Source organism: Cupressus sempervirens, chromosome 8 (assembly GCF_028749045.1).
Source record: "Cupressus sempervirens isolate cs-2001-9-10 chromosome 8, ASM2874904v1, whole genome shotgun sequence".
Classification (NCBI taxonomy): domain Eukaryota; kingdom Viridiplantae; phylum Streptophyta; class Pinopsida; order Cupressales; family Cupressaceae; genus Cupressus; species Cupressus sempervirens.
In genome coordinates, this window is record NC_143125.1 from 773,599,908 (window position 1) to 773,624,721 (window position 24,814).

The following is a 24,814-nucleotide window of genomic DNA, read 5'->3' on the forward strand; positions in this document are numbered from 1 at the left end:
CTAATTATTATAGTCAGACTTCCGTGCTACAATCGGATTGCATAGTTTTCTCATTCTTTTCAAGAGAAGTTACATGTTGATGGGACATTGTTTTGAGAAGAAAAATTTCAAACATAACAATTCTTAATATATTAATTTTACATTATATAGATCTTCACATATTTATATTAAAAAATAAATTATAAATAAAATTTACTAGTATACAACAAAGAAATATTTGAGAAAATGTCAAACTTATTAAAAAAAATATTGTAATTTTATAATTTTGACATTGCTCACACTATCATGTGTAAGTTCTCACTTTTTTTGGTCACCTTACATATGGGTCCCAACCATCTATGAAGTTTCCTATTAAATGGAGTTTTCTACCAAATAGTATTGCATTAAAAATCAACATTTTAACCAATAATTTTTTTCTTTTTTCAGATAAGGCCTAGTAGTTCAGAACTAAATTCAATTTTCTACATATTCTTATCTAACAACTTTTTGATTAACAATTCATAACAATTTCAAAATTGCACATCAAGTTGACATAACTCTGATTTGCTGATTTTTCATTGCCACTTAAGGACATAGTTTAGTTGGTCATGATCTTGCACATACCCTAGTGGTGTTTTTATCAAATTAATGAACACACAAATTCATTTGGTGCAAACAAACTAGGAATGAATATTGCGTCTTTTGAAATTTTTTTGTTCTTTCATTATTTTTTAAATGTTAAAACAAGTGAAATTTTGTAATGTATGTAGTAAGTAAAATTTAACTACATAGTTTAGAAGTTAATATTTGTTAAAGATCATATGGTGCACTACTTTGAAATTCATACTAACAACTAAAATGAATTAATCTTATGCATTCTTAATGTTGGAGCATTCTAACACCTCACAAGAAGAACCTAGATAGTTCTATATACACACACTTAAGTAAATGATTAAAAGTGAAGTAAAATAGTGTTTGAAGAGGAAATTATGAACTAAATCTAAAATATCATTGAGTACTTTTGAATTAAATGATTTTTTCAAATTAGAAAATTATAACTTTATAGAAATTCATCAAAATTTGTAAATAGTTTTCATTTAGATAGTCAATAAGAAAAATCAAATATAACAGAGGAAGAGATCTTTATCATGTCTTGAGATATTTCAATGGAAGTTTTGGAGTGTTGTTGGCATAATGGTTGTTTTACAATTTACAATTGGCTCAAATCTCATCCCCATCCTTTATAATTGCCATGCCCTCTCCTTGCCTGCCATATCATCCAAACTAAAAATGGCTTCCACAACCCACTTGTTGTTTCTTTTCTTCACTCTTTTTGTTACACTTATTCTCCTCTTTCTCCTCCCCTTCTCCTAGAAATGTATTCACAAGGAATGGGAAGCTCTCCTTTGATTTAAATCAGCCTTTAATTTCTCTTCTGATTACACTGGTTTGAGCTCGTGGAAGGAGGGAGGAGATTGTTGTCTCTAGCAAGGCATTTTCTTCTATAACACCACCAATCATGTTGTCTCCATTCATAAAAATGGTTATAATGGAATGGAGGGTGGTGGAGTCATATCTGAGAGCCTGTGCACCCTCACTTCTCTTGTGTCCATTCACCTACCCCTCATGGGATTAATAGGTACTCTTCCTCCATGCTTTGGAAATCTATCTCACAACCAAATGAGTAGTCCTATCCCTGATTTCTTAGGAAATCTCTCTTTGTTGGAGAGATTGGATCTATCCTACAACCAACTGAGTGGTTCTATCCTAGTTTCTTTAGATAATCTCTCCTTGTTGGAACATTTTGTTAGCATGAATGATAATGATACTACATTAGGGGAGTATCCTAAGCATTGGAGAGTATTGACATGTTGCATTCATGATTGTGTTTAACATTGATGTCAACATAGCAGCAATTCTATGAAGACTGGATGAATAGCAATTGGTAATCTTATGATGTGTAGAAGCTAAGGAAGTTTTAGATGATGTTGATGAAGGGTGCTCCCCTTAAAACTATAAACTCATAATAGAAACAAAGAAATAATAGCAAATGCGACAACAAAATATGGACTTCTTATTTGCACCACAAATGTGGAATTACAAAATTCACAAGTACAACATGCTAACCCACATGGGCACCTTCATTATAGTAATCTGCAAGACTAAGCTGCAAACTACCACCCAGAGTTGCTCTAGACAATGTTTGGGCATTTCTTAAATAGGCAATTTTATGCCACTTGAGAAGGTTCTAGACATTGGAACTTAATACCTAGGGTTGAAGGACCCTAACAATACATATAGAGTTGGCCAAATACATCTTTGACAATTATTTTAGATATTTTGGGTAGCCCAACTTTGAAAGGCCATAACTCATGAACCGTCACTCCAATTGGCCATTATAACCACTTTTTAGAAATGCCAGCTCCTGATCTATAGGCTTGGAATGGTGCAAGTGCCCCTCCAAGTTTTTGGACCTCATCTAGGCAATCTAAGGCCTCCAATGGTGAGCATGGAGATTTTTCTACAAATATTTCCACTGAGAATCTGCAATAACTTATATGTTACTTAAGCTAGAGCAATGGGATTTTTATGGTAGGCTTATGACTCTAAAATGAACCTTTATGTAGAAAATGAGAACATTCTAAGCTCATATGAAAAACTTACTAAAATAGCATGTTCCCATAAATAGTAACCACCTTGTCCACTAGTCTTTATTAAAATAGAAAAGACTAAAAATAAAATATTTTTGGGTGATGCAAGATTGCTCTTACACCCATGATGATCCTACATTAGACACCTAGGGTAATTTGAGAAGTGACTCTGTCATGTCTCAGGTGTTCAGAGGAAAACCAAGGTGGTGAACCTCCTCCCTTGCTAGCCATGATGAATCTTGTACTGGCCTCCCTTTCCATTTGACTAGGTATTCCTCATAAGTTTTGTTCCTTGTACTTTTTCTAACATGACTATTCAATATCTCCTCAATCTCCTTTGTAGCTGAACTAGTTGCTAGAATAATCCATTGTGCTTCTACAACTTCATCTCTGTCACCTCCTTCATAATACTCTATCAAATCTAAAATATTAAATAATCATGAAATATTCAATTCAATAGGCAACTCCACTTCATAAGCATTACTAGAATCATGCCTTTTCACTATCTTGCATGGTCCAAACTTCTTCATATTCAACTTATTATATGTCCCCACTAGAAAATGCTCTTTTCTCAAATGAACCATGACTTCATCTCCAATTTGAAATTTCTTATACCTCCTTTTCACATCTGCGTTAACTTTATACTGTGTATTCATCTTTATGATGTGTTTCCTTACCTCCTCATGGATGTTCTTCAAATATTTAGCAAATTCTTCTACTTCAACACTACTTATCTCTCCTTTATCCAATAACCTCAATTTAGAAGCATTTCTGCGACTACTCCCATATACAATCCAGAATGGTGATTTACCAGTACTCATGTTCATAGAATTATTATGTGAAAATTATGCCTGTGGTAAAATCAAATCCCATCTTTTTGGCATGTCTCCAACTAAACATCTAAACAAGTTTCCCAAACTGCAATTCACTACTTCTGTCTATCCATCAGTCTATAGATGATGTAATGAACTAAACTTCAAATATGTCTTCAACTTCTTCCACAATGTACACCAAAAATATCCAACAAATTTGGTATCTCGATCTGGAACTATACTCTTTGGCAGACCATGTAGTCTCACCACTTCTCTGAAAAACAACTCTGCTACATGAACAAAATCACTAGTCTTCTTGCAAGGAATAAAATGTTCCATCTTCAAAAACCTGTCAGCAACCACAAAAATAGAATCATACCCATGCTAATTCTTGGGTAATCGAAGAACAAAATCCATTCTAAGATCTACCCATGGCTTCTCTGGTATAGGTAATGACTGATACAACCTTGTATGCTACTTCACTCCTTTCACCATCTCACATACTCTACAACTTTGTACAAACTTATTCACATCTTGTTGCAACTATGGCCAATAATAATTCTCAACAACCAAAGAAATGGTCTTATCTCTGTCAAAATTTCTAGCCAATCCTCCACTATGCTTCCCCTTGATGAGATTCTCTCTCATTAAACTTCTAGGAATGCACAATTGGCTTCCTTTGAACAACATTCTATCCTAGATCATGAAATTCAACCACTCTATCCTGTGAAGTGTAATAGGTTCTATATAAGTCTTCCATGCTTCACCAAAATCAACATCATTGGGATACAAAGTATCGAGTTGTCTTCTACTAAGAGCATCAACAACTTTGTTAGACTTCCCACTCCTGTGTTTCAAAACAAATGTATAACTCTGTAAAAATTCAACCCACTTCAAATGCCTTTGGTTAAATTTCCCTTAACTATTTAAATGTTGCAAAGCTTGATGATCAGTATACAAAACAAACCCATTAGGAAGAAGATAGTGTCTCCACTTCTTCAATGCTTGAACTATAGCATAAAATTCCTGACCATAAACATAATTTTTTTTTTTGCATCATTCAACTTCTCACTAAAATAAGAAACATGTCTACCTCATTTTCTCATAACAACTCCTATTGTAGTACTACTAGCATCACAATCTACTTGAATCACCTTGTTAAAATTAGGAAGTGCTAAAATAGGTTGCTTAGTAACTTTCTATATCAATAGATTGAAACTCTTATTTTCTCCTATAGTCCACTTAAATTCTTTCCTATCCCCTCTCTTTATTTTAGTCAGGGGTCCACAAGTACTGCTAAAACCTCTTATGAACTTTTAGTAAAAACTAGCTAGTCCATGAAAAGATCTTACCTCTATCACACTTCTTGGAGTAGGCCATTCAAGGATAGTCTTCACTTTCTCTGGGTCCATTTTCAAACCTTCTACTAAGAGTAACAACCACAGGTACACCAACTCCTTTACAGAATTGCACTTCTTTGGGTTTATCAAAAAAATTTCTTCCCTCAACTTATCAAACACCTTGCAAATATGGATCAAATGCTCCTTCAATGTCTTACTAAAGACCAAAATATCATCTAGGTAAACAATAACAAACTTACCCAAAAACTCCTTTAGTACCTCATTCATGAGCCTCATGAAAGTGCTTGGTGCATTGGTTAGCCCAAAAGGCATGATGAACCATTCATACAGTCCTTCTTTTATCTAGAAAGTAGTCTTCCACTCATCACCTTCTCTAATATGAATATGATGGTATCCACTCTTTAGATCTATCTTTTTGAAATACTCAGCTCCACTCAAACAGTCCATAATATCATCGATCCTTGGAAATGGAAATCTATACTTGATTGTGATCTTATTGATAGCATGAGAATCTGTGCACATCCTCCATTCTCAATTCTTCTTTGGTGCTAATATGGTTGGTATAGCACATGGACTCAAACTCTCTCAAATCAACCCCTTCTATAACCACTCATGAACTTGTCTATTCAACTCTTTAATTTCTACTCTATGTGCTACCTTGTTTGGTAAACTGGCTTCTGGAACCAAATCCATATGGTGATTGATCTTCCTCATTGGGCAAGCCATTAGGTACATTATCTGATACAATATTAGAAAACTCTTCCAACATATCTGCAGCTTCTATAAGTACCTCCTCTACTTCTTCTTTACTATCTTTTGGAATTATAGCAAAACACATATGCTCACATATCATACCTTTGAGAAACTCTTTTCCATCAACAAAACATATTCTGGCAGCACTACATATTTTTTCTTTTTTCTTTTTCAATGGCTTCAACTTATGTTTCACTCCATCCTTAGTTAGAGTGTAGGTATTTGCTTGCCCATCGTGTACATCATGCCTATCAAACTGCCATGGTCTACCTAGCAACATATGACATATGTCCATAGGTATGATATCACATAGTACCTCACCTTAGTAGCCTCCAATCTTGAACTTCACTAAACACTACTCATTGACCATGACCTTGTTTTCATCTTGCACCCAAGCAATATGGTATGGACGTAGGTGTTTTTATCTCTTTAGCTTCAACTTTATGACCATAATTTCTAACACCAAATTGTTATTACTTCCACCATCAATGATCACATCACAACACTTATCTTCACATTTGCACCTTGTGCGAAACAAGCTCCTTCTTTGATCAGGTTCATTCTCACCACTCAGTAGGACTCTTCTGTTAACTAGGATTTCTTGTCTTTTAGCATATTTAAAATGTGAAGATCTCGCATCTTCATCAACATGTGCAATTCTAGCCTAGCCTTTTGTTCTTCAATCTATCCTTCCTTAGTATTGGGAACATTCAAATGCTCTATTCCCTTCTTCTCTATAGTGAAAACATTTCCCACAGAAACCTCTTCTTCAAGATCCTTGTCCTCTACCTCTTCCTCTCTAATCTCTATTGCTCTGATCATGGAAATAATTAGAATTGTTTCCCCTTTTGTTCTGATTTCTACTTCTACCCTCATCCTTGTTCTTCTGATCATCTACCAGATCTTCCACTGTGACCTCTTCTGCTATTTTTGTTATCAAACTTCTTGCTTAGTTTCTCCTCAAATTTTAGGGAAGAATAGTATGCCTCCTCAATACTATTCATTCGAACCAAACTCAACTTGTTCTAAATTCTTGGCTTTAACCCAGAAAGATAATGAGCCACTTTCTCCTTATTAGCTTTTGCATGGTTGGTTCTAATGAGAACTCAATAGAACTCTTCGGTATACTCTTGAACAGATTTTCTTGCTTGCTTCAACCCTTTCATTTTCTTCAAAAGATCAAGCTCATAATCCATGGGAATGAATTTTCACTTCAGTTTACCCACCATCCATTCCCATCTAGTGATTTTTTTCTTTCCTTTTCTATTTTGCTCAAACTAAACCTCCTGCCACCAGATCTTTTCATGTCCCTTTTGTTTCAACTTCATAAACTTGACCCTATCAAGATCATCAATATCTTCATAATCAAAGTACTCCTCCAGTTCATTGATCCAATTGATCAGGTCCTCTAGGTTAAGATTTTTTGAAAATGTGAGAACTTCAAACTTAGGTCTTTTTCTAATCTTTGAGATGGCCCTAAAAAGCCTCTCTTCCTTTGGGTTTAGAATTGCCTTTGCTTCGGCATTTTCTTCTACTTCGTCCTCATCCTCACTTTCATCTCTTACATGAAGATTTATTCCTCTACACATTTGTTCTTCCAATGCCTTCATTTTTCTTTGTAGGGCTAGGAAACCCTTAGGTGTAACACCTACAACTTTTCCACCATGATCTCTTTTTGGATGCATTTTCACACTTTTGTTGAAACCCTAGTGCAAACTACCTCACAATCAATGATCTATCTACACACTCAGCCAAAACCATGGTCCTGGTGTGAACTGGCTCACAGTTGGTGATTTGGCCACACTCTCAAGAACTCTAGCTTGAATACCACTTGATGAAGGGTGCTCCCCTTAAAACCATAAACTCATGACAGAAACAAAGAAACAACAAAAAATGCGAGAAAAAAATGCACTTCTTACTTGCGCTACAAATGCGAAATTATATAATTCATAAGTGCAAAATGGTAACCCACATGGGTGCCTTCATTACAATAATCTACATGACTAAGCTATGAACTACCACCTAGAGTTGCTCTAGAAAAATTTTGGGCCTTTCTTAATTAGACAATTTTATGCTACCCAGAAAGGTTCTAGGCATTGAAACTTAGTACCTAGGGCCGATGGACCCTAATAATAGTATATAGAGTTGGTCAAATACATCTTTGACAATTATTTTAGATATTTTGAGTAGCCAAACTTTGAAAGGCCATAACTCACGAACTGTTGCTTTGATTGTCTATTATAAACACTTTTGGGAAATGCTAGCTCATGATCTACAGGCTTGAAACAGTGCAAGCACCCTTCCATCAAGTTTTTGGACCTCATCTAGGCAATCTAAGGCATCCAACAGTGAGCCTGAAGATTTTTCTACAAATATTTCCACCGAAAATATGCAATAACTTCTCTAATACTTAAGTTGGAGCAATGAGATCTTTATGTTATGCTTATAACACTAAAATTAACCTTCATGTAGAAAATGAGAACATTACGAGCTCATATTATAAACTTACTAAACATAGCAAGTTCTTATAAATAGTAACCACCTTGTCTACGAGTCCTTATTAAATAGAAAAGACTAAAAATAAAATATTTTTTGGTGATTCAAGATTGCTCTTATGCCCAGGATGCTCCTACATCAAACACGTAGTGAAGGACATGTTCCTGAGGTCTTCTTGATGACATGGTTAAGAGGAATAAGTCTGAGTCCATGGTGTATGGAAGTGAAGTAGTGCAAAAATAGAGCATTGGAAAATAGAATTATGAAGATCAATCGCTATCTTTCATCTGAGATGTAATGAAGAGATATGTAGTCACATAGTGATATAGGATAGACGTGTGGTGATGCCAGCATGTGCACAAGACATGGTATCACACGTGTGAAGTTTTGTATAGACTCTGAGCTGATAGTGCTATTGTAATTGTGAATTAATTAATTATCTTATTTTAACTAATTAAGAAATCCTCAAGGCTGACTCAAGGAATTATTATGAAGATACGGTTTAAAGGAAAGTGTTTTTCCTTATTTGTAATGTATCTTGGTGAAGAGGACCAAGTGGAATGCAAAGTATTAGTGTGTAGTGCGAGAAGGAGCAGAATGCTTATTGAATGTGTGTCAGTGATTCAAGGGATCAATGGATGTGCAATATGAGATCTAGTTACAAGATTTGAAGGAGAAGAGGTTCAGTTGATAGGATAGAGATAGAGGAAGAAGTACAATTTAGTTCTATTATTCTGCAAGGAATAATACATAGATCATTTGGATAGTGGGTTCATTGATCTTAACCTTGAAACTATTTGGGTAGTGGGTCTAGTTGTCTTCCAAAACACCTAATAGGGTTGGAATCTCCTAACATGGATTCAAAGTCTCCTAACAGGGACTCATATGTACACATAATCCTAATAGGGTCAATCTATTGGAAATATAAGGTAGACAAGGTTACTAAGAGGAAAGGGGTGAATCAAGAACCAATTAAACTTTAACTTATTTCACCAATGAATCCTTCCTATAATTTTATGATCTAATTTCATGCAAGAAATAATGAAAGTAGTAAAACATTCATAAAAAATTGACACAAGATATGGTGATCGAGAAGCCTTCTAGGTAGAAAGTAAAATTGGGGTGGGGATGATACCCACAAGCTTTAGTACTACAGTATAAAGTTGATCTATTAAGGCTTGCAATTGATCACTTCTGCCGATGTGCCTTGTTAGGAGCAATAAGGACTGTTAGATCTAGCTTGTGAAAGGATTTACAAAACATACAGTGAAGTATGCACTTAGTAAAGATATTTGTCAAAGACTATTAAGTCTACCATATTAAAGGATTTAATTGATACACCTATTAGGATGAACTAGTAGCTAATATTTGATCTACGACTCTTATTTTCTGGTTGAGATTCTTTGTAATGTAATGATCACCTAGTTGTCATAGATAAATATTTTTTGTCTCTTATACTACTTGTAGCATTCTTAATTCACACTTATGCTCATCATATATTCTTCACTCTTATGTATTTGGATACATATGCTACAATGCATTACATATAAACCAATCCAAATCATAACTTATTGGAGTTGGCTACAATACCATTTTCATCATAATTCATAAAGCCAACCCGACTATAGTAACTTGGGTTCTAAAGATAAACTTGGTGAGGTTCTAATACTCAAAAACCACTATCAACACTTGACATGTATTGGCATTCAATTGAAAAAGAGGCTTGGTCCATACTAATAACTTCCAAGTAGCTTGAACTCAGTCAGTACTGTGTGACTTGGTGAACTCTGAGAAACTTGGTAGCAACTAGATTACTCAATTGACACTACATGACTCGATCAATACTAAATCCACTTTGTTAACCCTATGAGCTTGGTAGACAGTATTAGACTTGGTTTACACTACAGAGCTTGGTTAATGCTATTATTTTCTTCATTTTCACTAACTGACTCAGTAGCCACTACTATGCTCAGTTTGTATTGAACTTTATCTTTGAAGCCCGGTAAACACTGTGTAGGTCAAAAAAACTATGTAGCTCAAAAAACACTATAAAGTGACTACTTAGTTGGGGTACAACTAGATTATTTGGTCAACACTGCAAACTAAATGATAAGCTCAGGAGCAACTATAGAGCTCGGTAGCAATGTAACCAATTGACTAAGTGTAAGTTACTAATAGAAAAATTGACCTTTTATGTCAACAATCTCCCCCTTTGGCATTAGTGACAAAAACGCTTATCAAAACAAAATTTTGATCATTCAAAATTATAAGTCAAAACTTCCTTTCCCATTATCCTGTGTCTTCAACTCAAATTTGACTTCCATTTGTTGTGGCATGATAACATACTCTATTTTTCTAATTTTTCAAAATTGCTTGTGTAAAAGTATTTTCTACTTATTTATACTATATTTCTCCCCTATACATATATCTCCCTTATATACATGGTATAGTATACTTTTCCTCCTTTACATATTATATACACTACTCCCCCTTTTTGACATAAATTCCAAAGGTGTATGATGACTATATGTTAATACAAAAATGTGACAAGAATTTAGAATGTACCTTGAGGATGAGTACCATTGTCTTTTCCCAATTCTCCTGTAATACCTTGCTTGCATGCAATGCAATCTGAGCTTCTGTTGATAATTATATCATGTGATTAGTGATGAATAAGGTTTTATCATGGATGAGTGTCTTTGCATGAGCAATATGTGTCTTCAATGCATCCATGTTTGGAAGAATCGTGCCTTGGATTTCTTCAAATGTGGCCCTAATCTAGGCTTCTTCCCTTAATATTTCTACCTGTAGATTGGTTAGATATCTAATCTTTGTATAATATGCAGAGCTATGGCTTGGGTCAAGTGATAGCTAATGTGCACTTGCCTTCATATCTTCATCTATCTTGCATAATTTCCCCTTGATATCCTTGGTACTCTTCCTCCATGCTTGGAATATCTCTCTTCTCTTTCTATCCTTGATTTGTACACTAACAATTTGGAAGGTGAAATTGTCCTCACTACTATTTGTAACCTCAGAAGCCTCAGGGAGCTTGATCTATTTGGCAACCAACTGAATGGAACCTTACCTTCATATCTGGGAATTCTTTCTTCACTCATAGAGTTGCATCTATGGGGCAATAGGTTGAGTGGGAATATTCCATGTTGTCTTCTTCTCTTGCTATTCTTGATTTGGTTTATAACAATTTTGAAGGTGAAACTCTCCTCACTAATATTTGTTTGTTCAACAACCTTAGCCTAGTTGATATTTCTTAAAACAAGCTAAATGGAAGCTTACCATTATATCTCGATAGTTTCTATTCTATAACTTATTTAAAAATTTGTGCAAATTTCTTGAGTGGTAAGATTCCATATACTTTAGGGAAGATGTTTTGGAAAAATAGAATAGCAGAAACAAAATAGAGAAAGAAGGAACTTCTAGCTTAATTTTATTGAAGAATAGATCAAATTTATACAATATCTTGACCCAACAACATTCCTAAATGAATGCTAATTAGATTGACAACAAACTACTTCATGACTGATAATACACACAAACTTGATAGCTAACTAAAACTTATCGACACCTACCTCAAACATATCTACAATAAGAACTTGATTCAAACTAGAACTCTTTGACTCACGCCTAAACTAAAGTGGTGTTGCCAGCAACTCAACAAGGTTTTCCACATGTGCAACAATTATTATTCACTAATGTTGGAACATTAACTCCAACACCTCCATTTAATGTGACAACTAAAGGAAACATTAAAAGTAGAAATTATACTTTTAAAATATGTCATAGAGGAGTAAGACTTTCTCATAGTTTTGCAACTATCATCTAGCTTCAAAACATCATTGGACACACTATCTCCACATTAAATGTCTCATAACCCTTGTAAAGGTATGATGCTAAGCTTCTAGACTTTCAAATCTCCTCAAACTATTAGACACATCATATCCACATAGAAGGCCTCATAACCCTCACAAAGGTATAGCTTCTCCGATCCTATTGCACCTCAAACTATTTGAGCATCCATCTAGCCTCTACCACATTGTTTTCCTATTTTTCAAAAAACCAATCTCTTCAAAAATAATTCTCTAATAGAAAAAACTTAATAGGAAGATGGCTCTGATACCATATTAGAAAAGTAGAACAACAAAAAAAAAGAGAGAGAAAGAAAGAAATTCTAGCTTATTATTATTGAATAATAGATTTAAATTTATATAATATCTTGACCGAACAACATTCCTAAATGACTGCTAATCAAATTGATAAAAAACTACTTTATGATTGATAACACACATAAACTTGATAGCTAACTGAGACTTATGGACACCAAACTCAAACACATCTACAATGAGAACTTGATTCAAACTAAAGCTCTTTGACTCACACCTAAACTAAATTTTTTTTTGCTAACAACTCAACAATGTTTGTCACATGTGCAACAATTATTATTGACCACTGTTGGAACATTAACTCCAAAACCCCCGCTTAATTTGACAACTAACCAAAGGAAACATTATGTAGAAATTATACTTTGAAAATATGTCATAGCGTAAGACTTTCTCATAGTTATGCAACTACCATCCAGCTTCAAAACACCATTGGACACACCATCTCCACACGAGATGTCTCATAGAACAACAAAAATACAAAGCATAAAATAGAGCAAATGAAGAGCACACTAAATTTGTCTATTGAAAATAGCATAAGCAATGCATATTTATACACAAACTATAACCAACTGCTCTCCTATAAAACTAGAAACAAACTCTACATCTAGTTGTGATCAATTGATAGAAAACTAAGTTTTACTGATAGCAAACTAGAATTGTTGACAAAAAACTAGAATTGTGAATAAATCGCTACTTCCTTACAGACTCCTATTAGAACTCAAACTAAGACTCTCTCTTTGTTGATTTATCTGAAAACTCCCCCTTAATCAACAAGGGAATTAAGATGCACTCCTAACACATCTCTACATTTTACAAACTTTATTTTTCCCAATGACTTAGAGAATACATTAGCCATATTATCATTTATGGTGCAGTATTGTAGCTCTCTTTCTTGAGATTGAACTTTCTCTCTTACAAAATGATGTTGAGTTTCAATGTGCTTTGATCTTGCATGATAAACTAGATTATCGGCCATCTTGATTGTACTTTGATTTTCACATTTGATTGGAGTAGGTCCATCTTGATTTTGTTCCATATCTTCAAGAATTATCCTTTTCCAAATTGCTTCATAGGTAGCACTACACAATGCTTTGTACCCAACTTTAGTAGATGAAAGAGAAATAGTTAGTTGCCTCTTTTTGGTCTAAGAAAAAAAACCTAATCCTATGTTTAATGCATAACTAGTTGTTAATTTATGATCATTTGGATCTCTGCCCAATCAAAATCAGAGTAACCTGTCGACTCAATATTCAAATGGTTGGTATATTCAATGCCAAAAGATATGGTGCCTTGTAGGAATTGAAGAACTCTTTTTACTACATTCCAATGCACCTTGAGAGGATTATCCATGAATTAGCTAAGCATGTTGACAGAATATGAAATATCAAGTCTTTTAGTGGTCAAGTAGGTGAGAGTTCCCACCATTTTCCTAGACAATGTCCCATTGACTGCTAAAGTGTCACTGCCACAAGAGAACATGAAATTTTGTTCCAAAGGAGTACATGGTGCTTGATGAGCCTATAAAATGTCATATCTATATCCATCTATTATAAAACTTTAACCCATAGTTTCAATATATATCCAAGCCATTTCCATATATTAACTTGGTTTATGAAGCATTAACTATGATAAATGATGTATTGATTAACAATTGCATGTATAGCTAGTTGATGCTAGATTATGATGATTTTTGTGATAAATGGTTAAAATTGAATAATAATATTCTTGAGGTGGTTAACATGTTGTATGTGAGTTATTTGGGTCGTTCATGCAGCTGGAAAGAAGGAAAAGAAAGTTGACACTTGTCAATATTTAGCAAGTACAAGAAATGAAGAAAAAGTTAAAAGCCAGTTCTAGAAAAATAGGCATATCATGCTCAATTCTTAATGAAATTAAGAATGTCTTACGGTTTTGGAAAGCTAGGATTAAGGAGCATAAACCCTTTTGAGAATTTGAGTTGTTTCGAAGTAGTTAATGAGCAACATAGATTAGAAGTTGGTTGAGGAAAAAGCGGCACATTTTTAGGCAGCATAAAATCACTTTCAGAAAAATGACCATAACTTTCACATTACTTAATAAAATTTATATTTTCAAAATGATATAGAAAGATGAAGATGAGGAGCATGACATGGTAAAGGGGTTTGAACTAATTCACAATAATGAAAGAGAGCCATGCATTTGAGTGGAGTGCTGAAAATGTGGAACTGAAATTCAGCCTACTTTGTCTTTACTTTTGTAATAAGATTCTTCCTTATTTAAAAGGATGACAGGGAATCTTGTTAAGTGGTTAGAAAGTAGTTAGAGGGTTGTTAGAGGTAGAAGTAGAGGTAGAGAAGTAGAGAGATGCAGAAATACATAGAGATGTAAATAGTTTAGAAAATATACAGTTCCTGCAGCAACTACTGTGCAGTTTCATGTAGCCATTACTGTGTATTTAGTTTATTTCCAGCATTGTTATAGCTTATATTTTGCAATGATAGAATAACTTAGAGAGTTTCATGGTGCATATACTTTGCAGACTTGTTTCAAGTATACATCCTTGGGTTGACAATTTAAATGAGCCTTCTCTATTAGAAAGATAACTGCTCATTTTGGATGTATAATCTGTGAGTTGTGTTTCTAAAACCAAGTTATTGATCTAATTGGGAGGCGGACATTGCTTTAAAATCTTGCATATTAAACTTTTGGATTAACTTCTTTGCATACTTACTTTGAGCAATCAAAGTCTTACCATTTTGTTTCCACACCTCAATTTGTAAGCAATAATGCATTTCTCCAAGATCCTACATTTCAAATGTCTGTGATAGAGATGCCTTGGTTGTATTAATAAACTCTATAGAACTTCCTATTATGATTAAGACATCCACATACAAAGAAATCAAAACAACACTCCTATGTTCATCATTCTTTATGTACAAATTTGGATCATTTTTACTATTGATATATCCTTGTTGAAACAAGAATTTATCAATTTTCTCATAGCATGATCTTGGTGCTTGTTTGAGACCATATAATACCTTTTTCAACTTACACACCAAATTCTCTTTTCCCTATTTTACAAAACCTTCAAGTTGAACATGATAAATTTCCTCTCTTAAATCACCATTTAAAAATCTTGATTTAACATCCATTTGATGAAGAACCCAATCAAATTTAGTAGTGAGTGAAATCATTAGTATAATAGTATTCATTTTAGCTACTAGTGAAAAAGTATCTTCATAATCAATTCCTTCCTTTTGTGAGTACCCTTTTGTAACTAATCTAACTTTATATTTATCAACAATGCCATTAGCATTAAAATTTACTTTGAACAACCATTTAAAGCCAATTGGAATTTTATTTGGTGGTAATTCAGTTAGTTCCCAAGTTTCATTAATCATAATTGAAACATATTCTTCATTGCATTCATCCATTCTTTATGATTCTCAGCTTCTTCAAAATTTTGAGGTTCATCTACACATTATTTGAGTCATTGAGCCATAATCATTATACCTAATTAGTGTCTTGACTTTCCTGGTAGATCTTCTTACTACTTCATTATTGCATGGTTTGGCCTCAACTTAACTTGTCTCATGCTTACTTTTATCATGAGTTTGTTGATCTACAATAGCTGAACTTACATTGTCTTCTTCAAGTACCTTTAATGAAATGATTTTGTCCACATTTTCTTCATCCTGAACATCATTTTCAAATTCATGAAATACAACATCTCTACTAGAAAATACCTTATGAGTAGTAGGATTATAAATCTTGTAGGTGTTGAGATGAATACAATAACCAACAAATATACATTTGAATGAATTTTCATCAAGTTTCTATTCTCTTTTGGAATATGACAATATGCCATACTTCCAAAAGTTCTCAAATGACTAACAACTGGCTTAATTCCAAGAAAAGTTTCATAAGGAGTTTTGTTTGCAAGATACATGGTAGGTCTTGTATTTACTAAATACACAATTGTATTAACTGCTTTAGTCCACACATTATTAGGGAGATTCTTTTCTTTTAGCATTATCATAGAACATTCAACAATTGTTCTATTTTTACTTTCACCAACACCATTTTGTTCAGGTCTATGGGCCAATACATATTTCTTAAGAATGTCATTATCTTTACAATATTTGACAACAAACACATAAAATTGATAGCTAACTAAGACTTATGGAGACCTAGCTCAAACACATATACAATAATAACTTGACTCAAACTGAAACTCTTTGAAGATGTCCTCCTTGAAGTATTTTGATGTTTCTAATAACACCTTAAGTGCCTCTATCATTGATTCCTTTGGCAAACTCTCTTCGTTGGGAATTTTTTTCTATTCCATAGCCAACTAAGTAGTCCTATCTCTAATTTCTTGGGTGATCTCTCTTTGTTGGAGAGATTGGATCTATCCTTAAACCAACTAAGTGGTTATGTCTTAGTTTCCTTAGATAATCTTTCTTTGTTGGAATGTTTGGATGTATTTTACAACCAATTAAATGGAACTCTTCCATCCTCATTTTCAAATCTCTCCTCACTTACTGAGCTCTATGCTGATGGGAATTCATTCAACAAGGGAAATTCTTCCTTCATGCTACCTTCTTCACTTCAAAGTCTCTTTCTATCAGTAGACAGTCAACAAGTAATTTCAAAGGTTTTCTTTTACAACCTTACTGGATTGACAAGTTTGGCCTTGTCAAATTGTGTATATAATATTAGTACCACTTGGATTCCTCCATTCCAATTACTTTGGTTATTTATAATATCATGTAAGGTGGATGGTCAAATTTTTTTATGGATTTCAACTGAGTTCTCACTTATAGAGTTACAATTGGTTGACAAGAATCTTATTGGAGAGATTCCTTCATGCATACTGGATATGAATATTATTTTCATCAATCTTACAAAAAATAATCTCTGAAGTCAACTTTTGCTGAATGCATCAGGTGTGAATCCATTAACAACACTTGATGTGTCAAAAAATGCATTGTATGGTCAGATTCCATCAATGTGGCCTCCTAATATAACTATACTATTACTCAATGATAATTTGTTGACAAGAAATATTTCTCCAAACATACAGGATATCGCTTCATTGGAGATTGCAATTTTTCATAAATAACAATTTTAATGGAACAATTCCTCTAAGATTCAATTACTTAACTTGGCAAATAATAATTTTAGGGGAATGATTCCTTATGAGTTTGGTAAGTTGAGTGAACTAAAGTCCCTAGTCATAGAGAATAATGAGTTGAGTGGACCATTGCCTTCATCTATATCAAATTGCACAAGATTATATTTGTTAGATTTTGGGAAAAACATCTTTGGAGGCAACATTCCAAATTCAATTGAAAACATTTCATAGCTGAAAGTGTTAGCAATGAGGAAGAATAATTTTGTTGGTGGTATTCCTACTGATATTGGGCAACTGAAGAACCTACAAATCTTGGAACTTTCTTTGAATTGATTTTTAGGTTAGATACCACATAACATTTTTAGTTTACAAGAATTGATGGAAAAAAACCATGATGAATTTTCTAAAGTTCAACTTCTTATAAGAGTATAGTACTTTGGGATTCAATACATGTATAAGAATGGATTGGCTATAAATTCCAAAGGTAGAGATGACTAGTACACATATATTTCCCTAACATGATGAGCATAGACCTTTTAGACAATCAATTGAGTGGGGATCTTCCATATGATTTAGGGAAATTGAAGGGATTGAAGTTGCTCAACATTTCCACGAAAAATTTAAGTGGTCCTATTCAAAATTGCATTGTAAAAATGACTTGGTTGGAAACATTAAACTTTTCTAGAAATCATTTTTCTAGATAGATTCCTTCAGATCTTGCTTCTTTGAACTATTTGCAAGACCTAAAATTTTCCAACAACCAACTTGTAGGGAGTATACCACAAGGAGGACACATGGCAACATTTAGTGAATCATCATATTTAGGCAATCCAAATCTTTGGGGTTGTCCATTTCCAAAGAAATTTTCTTGGCCTAAATTTACTTGTAGTCCTTCTCCCATCTATAAAACTCTTACTAGAGAAGAGAAAAGCCCAAAAAGTATCTGGTATGATAGTGGAGTGGGAATATATGTTTGAAATTTGTTCATTGCTCCCCTCAGGATTTGTGATAAGGTCTTTACTACCTCCTCCACACAATAAGTTGAGTGGTTGTATCAGGCATTAACAGATTGGTCTTTTGGTGCAATGGCAACCACATTCTAACAAGTGGTATCAAAGCTTGGTCACAAGTTCAAATCCTTAGACCCTCGGGTAATGTTGAGGGGGAGATTATTGGAATTTGTCCAGTGCTCCCCTCAAGATTCCTAACAAGGGCTTAATTGCCTCCTATGTACTATAAGTTGAGTGGTTGTATCAGGCATTGACATATTGGTCTTTTTTTGCAGTGGCAACCCCATTCTAACAATATCATGTGTAGCAAGTTTTACAATAGTATTGGTATTTATTGTGTTGAAAAAAAACTATTTTGAGAAAGTTGATAAGATTTTGAAAATCTTTTTCCCATGCATTCACAATTTTACATTGTAAATTTTTTTTTTGCTACAGTGATCTAATATAAAAATATTATACTTCTATAGGTAGTATGTAGCATCTAGCTTAGACTATAGCACTATTTACTGGATAAACATGTACTTCTTCACATGAGGACAAGCAACGAAGAGCTTTGACACAATTTCGTCTAGACAACTCCTCGAGATAGGAAGTTCAAGTTGAAAGAGAAGCTAGAGTTCCACAAAGCTTGTCTTGGTTTGGTGAGATTGTCATATCTAATTTGGAAAGTTCAGTGACCACTCTAGGATATACTGCAACATGGCTTGTACTTCAACTAGGTGATTGTCTCTTTACATTACATGGCTTTTTAATTCTGTTGTCCCCAAATGACATTTATAAATTTGGGGGATTATTAATTGTGATTTACAAGATGTAGAACTAGTATTTACTACTATTCAAATTGATGTAGGTAATTTGACACATCACATAATCTTTGTTTTATTTACTACATGTGCGCTCTTTTTTAAGGATCCATTTGTGATATTTTCTTTGTTTCTAAATCTTCTCAATTCTTCTACGATGGCTTTGCATTTTCCATGAAAACATTATATGAAATTGTTCAATTAGATAGCAGCGATTTGAAATCTTATGAAATGTCACACAATTTCTCTTTCTAGGAATGCCTTTTTATTAAAAGTGCTATTATTAGATTTCTATAACAAGCATTATATTATTACCATTTTATTTATCATAAAATGTCTCTTATCATATATTTTCGATGCTCAAAAAAATCATAGACCTAGGGATTGGTGATAGAAGCTAATATACACAACCTTTTGGACATCGTTTTATATTTGGATTAAGAGAAACTTCTGTAAATTCAAATTTGAGTAATAATTCTGCTAGAAATTAAAGAGAGGTTTTTAATTATAAGTTTTTATTTTACACAAAACTAAATTTATGTTCTTATTGTGGAAGTGTTTCATCTTTCACAGAGTTGCATCTATCTTAGGTTATAAAGATTCAAGATTATAAATTAGGCAAGAGTCTCCAAAAAAATGGTAAATTGTGAGCCTCTCATGTGAGGTCTTAGGTTCAAATCTACTTGAGCTTAACACACAATAATAATTAATCTTAGCAAATAATAATAAAAAGTAAAAAATGTAAGCTTTCCCCCATTATGTATAAAAAAAGAATTCTTAAATTTAAAGCTAAGACCTATGAATGTTATTAGAATTGTTCTAAATATTGTAGTTGAACAAAATCTACATCATGAACAAGTAGATGTAAAGATCAAATTTCTCCATTGATATTGGTAGACCAGGATTATACAAGGTATCATTTGATAATTATGTTTAAATTATGAAGTTTAATGATGCACAATATATCATCCTATGCTTATTTGTTGGTAGCAAGCTTTTTGTTCACTCTAATACACAACATATTGGTGGGTTGAAATAATAGTTAGCAAATTTATTTTGTTTGAAGGATTTGGGTGCATCAAAACAAATCCTTGGCATGCTCATCACAATGGACCGAGAAAAACTATAGAAATAACTCTGGCCAAGAGTGAATATGGAGAAAATGTTCTTAAATGATTTAATATGAAAAATGTAGAAGTTATGAGAAAACATCTTTCCTATTGATTTTTATTGATTAATTAAATGTGTCTAAATACACAAGATGAAGAAATAGTTTCTAAAATATCATATTATTTAACTATTCATAGTTTAATGTATTCCATGGTATTGATGAAATCTGATATTACACATGCTTTAGGATTCTTGAGTAAATATATGGAGAACCCTAGAATGGAACTTTGGAATGTTGTCAAATAGATCCTAGAATATTTGATATGTACAACTTCAAACAACTTACTTTTCTCTAAAACTAATATTTACTTTTGAAGCTATGCTGACTATGATTTTTTGGGTGATATTGATACTTGAGTTTGTATTACAAGTTATATGTTTTCTATATGAGGAAAAATCATTAGTTATATTTGAAGGTCATAAAAGGTTCTGTCATTCTGTAGTGCCTCTCATGTTTGCAGTCTATTTTTGATTCAAGAGATACTTGATACTCTTATTATATGTACTTTAAGATGACATGAGGGTTAAATGTTACACTTTGATTCAATATTATAGATGCTTTACTGCTATGCTATTCAATTTATCATATTTTCATGTTGATGCCATTTTGAGATGACAGTAGATCTATGATGATATTTGATTATTTGGTATTTGGACATATTTTCTTATTATGTTATGTGATGGATTTGTTATGGTGATTTACTTCATTCTTGTTTCTTTATGCTTTATGTGAATGTGGGTGATGTAAATGGATTAATTAGTTATTTCATGCATTATTGCCTTAGCTATGATATTATATGTGATTGCACTTGCTCACGTGTTTTAGTGTGTAGGAATTATATTCCTGATAGTGGGACATGGAGTTGGTGATTTAGCTATTCATATCTTATTAATGTCATCCTTGTATGGTTGGTGTATCCTTATTTAATTATTTAAATAAACATTTTGATAATTATTATATCCAAACTCATATGCATTATGTGATTAGACTAGTGAGCATGTCTCTACATTTAGAGGTTTGCATTGTCACAAAAGTTGTTAAGTGATTTCTATGATTTTGGGTTTTCGAGCTTTAAATCTTCTTGAATTTAATTTTTGTCAACTTTTCCTTAGGTGAATACCCATTATGAGGAGTAACTTATTTTCTTTTGGGTCGACTTAGAGTCTGTCTAGTCTAACTAGCTATTTTTCCTAATCAATTATTCACTCAAAAAGTTAATAAGTAGTGAAAAAGGGATTTGTTTTCTCACTTTTCAATTTTACAATTCAAAAATTGCAGAGCTTTTCTAAAATCCTGTCTAAAGGATTGGGGATTTTCATGAGATTAGTCTCATTGGATCCGACTCAGATGGATCTTGCTTTGTCATGGTTTTTGACAGATTCAATGAGTGATTTATTTTATTGAGTTGATTTTGGTTTCTGCCCCTTTTTCTATTAGGTAGGGCTTTTCCATTTTCTTGTTTCTGCATCATTTCAACTTTTGTTTTTGGGAGCAGTATGTTGGAAGGATGAGGACTATTGTTCTCCTCCATTTTCGTTTGTTGGTTCTACCTGGTAGGTTGGTTATGAACATTTTCCCTATTTTTGTGATTGGGGTTTGGGCTTTCCCACAGTTATGTTGGCCATTTTTGCTTATAGTGTCTGAACCCAAATATTATTGAATTTTTAGGGTTTTTGTACTCAAAGGCCAATTGGGTTTTAATTTTGAAGTTTTTCAATTTTTGGGATTCTTACCTCATTTTGCATGCCACCTTGTTTTCTCAAGTTTTCTTGGCATGATTTTGGTCACAGACCTAGAACATCTATTTGGATGTCATTTAGAGCTTTGTTGCACTTTAATGTTACATTGGGATGCATGCCACATCCATCCTCTTGAGTTTGTTTTCAGTTGAGTGACTTTTTGCTTTGTGTTCTCATCCAATCCTTCTATTATGATCTTTGTGATGGTGGTGCACCACACACGAGTACATGCGCGTACATTTTTCAGGTGACTTGTAAGGCCCAATCTTCTGTGGTAATTTTGGAAGTTATGATCATTGGGGTTGGGTTGGGAATTTTTATGCCAACGGGTACTCATCGTTGGATGAGCATGGGTAGGGTAGGGTAGCATATGGAGGGGGCTTCTATCTCACAGCTTGGCAATCATGGAACCATAGGTTCGAAGCAAGAACTTTAATTAAGTGATAACTAAATAAAATGCTAGGTTGTAATAAAACTTAAGATAATAAAATGTGTGAGCACTCGATTAAGTTTGAGGACACAATGTGTGAGCACCCATTTAAGTTTGAGGACACACGATCTAAGCTTGGGCTTTCTAATGCAAATCGACTCTTCATGATGTCAGCCCCTACTTAGTAGCCCAATGAGTGTCTAACTAGAATCTATAGTTTATGCATTGTCTATAATCTTGGTTTTAGTCACCATACTATCTAGCATGAGTGTTAGCCATGGATTTCATACTTTATTTGTGTTTGTGCTTGGATCATTATATCCATTAACATAGTAGGAGTGGGCCTACAAGTTCTATGTGGTTGGGAGGCATAGCTACCTATACCACTACTAGGGACCAATGTATAGAGACAATCTTTTGTCCTAGTCTGACCGTTGTTGGATGTTTTCACTAGGTACTTTAGGTTCTCGAGTATGCTTTCTTGTGATTTATGCTTTCATTGTAATGCTTGTATATCATGTTTAGATGGTGTTAGTTATTGACGCATTTTTTTATTATGATGGTTAGCATATGGTAGATAATGTTATTTATATTTGTAGAATTATCTTATGCTTTACTTCTAGCATGTTAGATTCCCTTATGCTTTTGTTATAGAATGTTTTAGTAGTGACGTCCTTATATGATAGTACCAACAATCTAATCGGTAGCTTGGGATGTCATGCACGGGAGATAGCTAGGGCCCAGAATGGTCTTATGATGATATTATGGTTGGGAGGAACCACATACTTAGTTTTGTTGTACTATTCATTGTGATGTTATTTCTATTTATTGCGATGTTGTTTACTACACTGTGATGTCACCTTCTGTACTTCCCTTCACTACTATGGTTACTCGTTCAATTCAAATTTTGGCTTTCCATCTTTCAATTATTGTGCGAGTGTCCTTGCCTCAAGATGTGGATTTGGTACTCCTTGGTGTGGAGGAACTTTATTCCTTAGTTTTTTTACCTTTTCATTTTTTGGCCTACTATCTTGGAATCTCACATGAAATTATACTTTCTCATGTGAGAATGCAAGATCTTCCATGGTGTGTTGGGTTTTCTCGCATAGCCTTTAGTACTTTCTTGTGTGAAACCCAACACTAGTTTTGGGTGTCTTGGCTATTTGGCCAAGTACTTTCTCGCACTGTATGGTACACATCCTCCCACAGAAGGTACTTTCTTTTGTGGCATGCTCCACATCTTCAGGTGAGAATCTATCTGCTATTGGTCCTTGCACAAAAAATAAGGGGCATCTCCACTGGTTTTTGAGGATCGATTTTTGGTGATTCTAGTACCCTTTGGGTTTACTTAATTTTCCATGCTCTGAAAAATCTTAGTTTATTTGTGCTATTGTCATTTTGGGTTTCTATTTCCTGTTGTGTGTGTGTTAGTTTAGGTAGTGGTGTTTGTAGATTAATTGGTTGCTAGGATGGTGATTAAGTCTTCTAGTGTGATCTATGTGATATGTGTATGATGTTGTCATGTGCACTCATACTTGTTCAAAAAAAAATATCTTAGCTTGTATTTCATCCTCGTTCCAAGGATCTCCATGTGGGAGATTACACATTATCAACTAAAAAGGCTCAATATGTAGAGATGGTTTTCTTATAGCATTTTCTATAAAAGTTGGGCAAGTAGTAAGCTTATCATGTTTTATATCTAGGTAGCCAAAGATTTACTCATAGTCCCAACAATTATTTACTTCATTTAAGAAAAAATATTAAGTTGTAATACTGATTCATCTGTCTTATATCATAGGATGGTCATTTGAAGCTATTAAAATATCATAATGATTCTTGATTTTGTTGGAAACTAAAATTAGAATAATTTTTATATTGTCATTGATGTCAAACCTTACTGGTGAGGCATTCTTTAATAGTGTATAGTTCCATATTAGTAGATTGATGAAGAGGATTTGAAAAGAGAGATAACTAGATGAACTTAAGTGATAGATGAGAAAATAGTATTAGTCGAGTGGTAGTTAAAACTGAGAAAGATGAAGTATATAATTAAGGAACTTAAGAGATAGTTGAGAAAATAGTATTCGTCAGGTGATAGTTAAAATTGAGCAAGATGAAGGAAAAAATGTAGTAGTGATTGAGCATAGTAAAGGTCTAGTGAACCACTTTAAGTCGAGTGAGGTAGAATAGTAGAGACCAAGCTATGTAGTGTTGACTAAGAAAAGGAACATAGTGATAGCCAAGTGTTAGAAAAATAATAGTTTGTGAAATAATTAGTTTTTGAGATTGATAGTTGAATTTTTGGATTAATC

General features: G+C 33.5%; 1 pseudogene; it reads left to right on the plus strand.

Moving 5' to 3' along the window:
- The first annotated feature begins 1,533 nt into the window (after positions 1-1,533).
- On the plus strand, positions 1,534-18,776 carry LOC149544700 (uncharacterized; annotated as a pseudogene).
- The last annotated feature ends 6,038 nt before the right edge of the window (positions 18,777-24,814 follow it).